At 43.7% G+C, this 5436-nt stretch overlaps 1 long non-coding RNA gene across 1 annotated transcript; it reads left to right on the top strand.

Moving 5' to 3' along the window:
• The first annotated feature begins 585 nt into the window (after window positions 1-585).
• Window positions 586-5182, top strand: LOC309368488. Its single transcript, XR_014167779.1, has 2 exons — window positions 586-686; window positions 5064-5182. It is a non-coding gene; the product is annotated as an uncharacterized lncRNA (long non-coding RNA).
• The last annotated feature ends 254 nt before the right edge of the window (window positions 5183-5436 follow it).

Raw genomic sequence — 5436 nt, 5'->3', positions numbered from 1 at the left:
GCTCGGGAGATGGGGGAAGTCCATTGGATTTATGGAAGTATGTATTTGAAAGTGGAAATTTGTTTATCAAAAACCTAATAAAATATTTATTAAAAAAAAAATAGAATTGTTTACTTACAGAGTCAAGGTCTCAGTCATGCATTGTTCCATGCAGCGGCAAAGATAATACATATACTTGGGTAGAAAATACAGCAAGATGGCTTCAGACACATGCTCTATGCTCAGGAGTATTTTAAGTTTACCTGATGTAGAGAGAGAGGAAATAGGAAGGCTTCACTTCCTCTCTGAAGGAGAGGAGGCATGACCTGAGTCTACCAATACAACTCTGTGGTCCTTAAGCTCTTCGTCTTCGAACTAGCAGTTGTGCATAGTTATGTTTGACTGCAATTTCCCATAGTTTCTGTGCTCTATGAGAGAGGGGCAGTTGGATGGTTGTGTTGTGTGTGTGTGTGTGTGTGTGAGAGAGAGAGAGAGAGAGTGGGTGGAGAAAGATGAAGGATGGAAAGTAAAATGGATGTGGGGCTGTGATATGTTGAGATGCATTTGTTGGTTTCTGCTCTCTTTCACTGTGCAGCGAAAGGGCTTGTCACAAGACAGGTGTTTACATTCCACAGTCAATTGCTGTTGGAGTTTCTCACGGGAAAGGGAGACTGGATGTGACGTACACTGGTTTCCTGTTTTTCACTGTTCTTTGCAGTTTCAGTTTGTGATTCTCTCTGTGCTTTAGAGGAGAGAGGATGCATTCTCTGCTCCGGCAGAGGCAAGATGTTTTTCTGTAACATACCAGCTTTGAACTGTAAATAAAGCAATATAGAGTATGTAGCACGTACTCCTCATCCTTCCACTGTGCACGGGACTCTGCTTTTCACCAACACATGGTTATGGGCTCCAGAAGTCGAATCGGAGTGCCGGCAAAGGATCGGAATGCAGAGGGACAGATCGGATCGGAATCTGCTCTGCGCGTAAAGATGATTGATGAGGTATGTGCTACTGCTCCGGGCAGCCTGCCAGCTTCTAATTAATGGCTTTATGGCTGGACTTTGAACTCTTAAAGCAGTTTGCCGGGCTCAGGCAAAGGATCAAGTTACTTTGCTGGGGAAATCGAAAGTAACTTTTAAAAGCGCTTTTGGAATAAAGCAGCTGCAGCAATGACGCAGCAAGATTTAAGGCAGCAGAGAGAAAGCCCTTTTGAACAAGGTTTGAAGCAGCTGCAGATAAGCAGAGCAGCACAGACACAGCTTGTATAAAGCAGCCTGATTTAAAGCAGCAGAGATGACGCAGAAGGCTAATGCCAGAGTCATGATGGCTAGCTGCAGAAGGCTGGATGAGGCAATTGGGGAATTTGATACCACTGATCAGCCAAATGCTCAACTCACAGTAGCCTGTGATACTGCCATGATTCAGAATGAAGCAGACCGCCAGGGTGCTAGCTGCATGGGCAACAGGGAGACTTCACAGACGTCATCCCATAGTGCAGTGGAACCACCAGATGGCGCCAAAGCTTTGAAGGCAGTGAAATGCTACTCGTGTGGACGTCTAGGCCATATGAAGAGGGAATGCAGAAATCCCAAGGCCAAGACAGAGCAGCGCAGCGAAAGCTCATCGCGTGGAAAAGGCCAGAGCAAAGGCAAAGGTCCGGTGTCCAGGACAACGCAGCACAAGGCAATGGTCTCACGCTTCACTCCAAAGGTTGCAGAGGTCCAGAAGACGTCTAGATCTTTCTTCGTTGTTGATTCAGCGGCAACCCACCACATGTGCAACGATAAGCGACTGTTCGTGTCTTTTACACCGCAGGAAGGTGCGATTCACCAGGCGGATGACCACACAATTCCCAGTAAAGGCTATGGAACTGTTGTTCTTCACAGTTTGGACTTATCGATACAGAATGTGCTTTATGTGCCAGATGCCAAACATAATCTGCTCAGCGTTGGACAGTTGAATGAGCGGAACATTGACGTTTCCTTCAAGAACAAGAAGTGCACCATCACAAAGAAAAACGATTATGTATTGCATGCTGAATATGTTGATCGTTTGTATGTTTTGTATTATGATGATGTTGTGCAGGATGACACTTGTTGCATTGCAGGATCTAACAAAAGTTTGCATGCAGAATGTATTCACGATTTTCATAGAAAGTTTGGTCATTTGCATTTTGAGGCAGTATCTAAAATGCCTGCCTTGGTTGAAGGTATGACTATTAAACCCTGCAGGTACCACATGAAGTGCAAGGCATGCGCAGCAAACAAGGTGAAAATGGCTGCGAAAGGTAAGGTGTCTAGTAGACAAGCTACAGAACCATACCAGGTTGTTCATGCTGATTTGGTTGGACCACTAGCGCCCTCTTTGGGTGGAAATAGGTACTTCATGGTTCTCATTGATGCATTTTCCAGGTATATTTATGTGTACAATCTCAAGCAGAAATCAGAGGCTTTTCCAAGGTTCAAGGAATTCTGTGCTTGGTTGGAAAATGTGCATGGTAAGAAGATAAAGACTCTTTTCTCTGATCGCGGGGGGGAATTCACTTCTCAGCAGTTTGAAGCTTTTCTGACTGAGAAAGGAATTCAACACGATTTGTCTAGTCCTCGCTCGCCATGGCAGAATGGACTTGCGGAACGGGCAAATCAGACATTGCTTCAAGGGTTAAAAACCTTGCTGCATGATGCAAATCTTCCAGAGAGTTATTGGGCTGAATCTCTCTCGTGTTTTGTTTACAGTTACAATCGCAGGTTATCTTCAGCGATTGGTTGTACCCCCTATGAGAAGATGTTTGGCAAGAAGCCATACATCAAACACATGAAAATTTTTGGTTCTGACATGTGGGTTCACTCGCCACAAAACTCCAAGTTAGACAAGCGTGGATTGCATGGTATCTTTCTAGGTTATCAGAAAGGTTCTTACAGAATAATGATGACTGACTCTAAGACAATTAAGCTCACAAGAAGTGTTGAGTACAATGCCAAGTGGGGGGAGAATGTGGGAATTTTCCAATGTTATCCTGATGACAGTGATGAGACTGAGGATAGTCAAAAGCCACCGCAACAACCCACACCCACTGATGAAGGTTCTGATTCTGAGTCTGAAACTGAATCGGGTGATTCAGAGGATTTCAAGAGTGTGAAAGCCTCTATGCGACCCTCTGAAAGCTCTGATCAAGAATTGGAGGAACCATTGTTCACAATAGGTCGTTTTTCTCCTAAGAAGGAAGAGGAGAGTGCTGAAGACTTAAGGCTAATTCGCAGGTCACAGAGAGCCACAAAAGGCAGACCTCCAAAGAGATTTGCTGATGAGTTTGCTAAGATAGCACTAACAGCTGTTAAAAGCTCCAAGAAGGTATTTGAACCTTCAAGTTTCCAAGAAATCCAGGGTTTGGATTCAAAGGAAGCTGAGCCATGGTTAAATGCCATGAAGGCTGAGCTTGATTCCTTAGAAAGGAACAAAACTTGGGAGCTTGTTCCAGTAGTTCCAGGAATGAAACTGCTGGGAAGCAAATGGGTCTTCAAAGCGAAGACTGATCAAAATGGCAAGATAGTCAGACACAAAGCCAGATTGGTAGCCAGAGGTTTTGCACAGGTACCAGGTGAAGACTATCACGAGACCTACTCACCCACAGTGAGGTATGAGAGCATCAGGCTTATGCTCAAGCTAGCTGCAGAGGAGAATCTACACATTAGTCACCATGGTGTGAATACAGCTTTTCTGTACGGATCTCTAGATGAATCACTTTATATGCTTCCACCTGATGGCGTACAGGTAAAACAGGGATTTGTTTGTGCTCTGAAAAAGTCCCTTTATGGTCTCAAACAAAGTGCACGGTGTTGGCACACAAAACTCACTGAAGTATTGTTTTCTCTAGGTTTTAAGCAAGGGAAAGCTGATCCATGTATATTTGTCAAAGAGGAGGGGCAAAAGAAACTGTATTGTTTGTTTTATGTTGATGATTTATTATTCTTTTGGAAGGATGTCACAATGTACAATAACGCCCTAGCTCAACTGAAAGAGCACTTTGACATGAAAGATCTTGGTGAGGTAAACAACTACCTATCTCTGGAAATAGAGAGAGATCAAGATGGTAACATTCTAGTACACCAGTCACGAAAAATTGCTGATGTGTTAAGCAAACTAAACCTGATGGATGCTAACCCTGTAGACACACCGATGACAACGGGTTATCAGGTAGATGACACTGAAGAAGCATTTTCTGACACTACACTGTACAGAAGTGTGCTAGGCAAGCTGAACTTCATTGCCAGATGTTCAAGACCAGACATTGCTGTTAGCTGTAACTTGCTAAGCAGACAAGTCAACAATCCTACTGTTAAGGATTGGAAAGCTCTGAAACGCATAGCGCGGTATTTGAAAGGCACTATGCATTACAGACTGAGATTTAACAATCAGAAGTCTGGTGGTCTTGAGATATTTGCAGATGCCAGTTTTGGAAGTGACTCTACAGACAGGAAAAGTACGTCTGGAGTTTGCTACATGTACAATCAGGGTCTATTTGATTGGTCATGCAAGAAGCAAACAACAGTTAGCTTAAGTACTTGTGAAGCTGAACTGAATGCACTGTCTTATTCACTTAAGGATTGTGAATGGTTGTTACAATTGTGCAAAGACATGAAAATTCCTGTCAAATGTCCAATCCAGGTTTACCAGGACAACAAAGCATGTTGGTCTGAAGGTTGTAAGCAAAGAACGAAGCACTTGCAATTGAAGTTGCAACATGCTAGGGAACGTATTCAGAAGGGACTAGTAACGGTGTCCTATATGCCAGGTAATGAAATTCCTGCTGATGTATTGTCCAAGATTGTATCAAGGGATCAACACTGTACCTATGTTCAGAAGTTGGGTTTGTACTGATATTGTAGGAACACGCTGCCCAGTGATGTTCACAGAAAGGGGGAGGATGTTGGTTTCTGCTCTCTTTCACTGTGCAGCGAAAGGGCTTGTCACAAGACAGGTGTTTACATTCCACAGTCAATTGCTGTTGGAGTTTCTCACGGGAAAGGGAGACTGGATGTGACGTACACTGGTTTCCTGTTTTTCACTGTTCTTTGCAGTTTCAGTTTGTGATTCTCTCCGTGCTTTAGAGGAGAGAGGATGCATTCTCTGCTCCAGCAGAGGCAAGATGTTTTTCTGTAACATACCAGCTTTGAACTGTAAATAAAGCAATATAGAGTGTGTAGCACGTACTCCTCATCCTTCTGCTGTGCACGGGACTCTGCTTTTCACCAACAGCATTATGTCTCTAGTCTGTTTGTGTACAGTGAGTATGGATGTGTTTGTGTAAGAGAAAAAGTGGAGCAGACGCGTTGTATACTGTTCCTGAAACTGAGAAATGCTCGTCGTTGTTATTAGCCAACAATAGAATCATTGTGGATGTGGGGAAAAACCAATAGTGTGTTCTTCGTCATCAGGATCAGCATGACACAACCAACT

This window comes from Podarcis melisellensis, assembly GCF_964234715.1.
Source record: "Podarcis melisellensis genome assembly, chromosome: 4".
Taxonomy (NCBI): domain Eukaryota; kingdom Metazoa; phylum Chordata; class Lepidosauria; order Squamata; family Lacertidae; genus Podarcis; species Podarcis melisellensis.
Note: the sequence above shows the minus strand (reverse complement) of the source record. Positions and strands in the feature narration are given on the sequence as shown.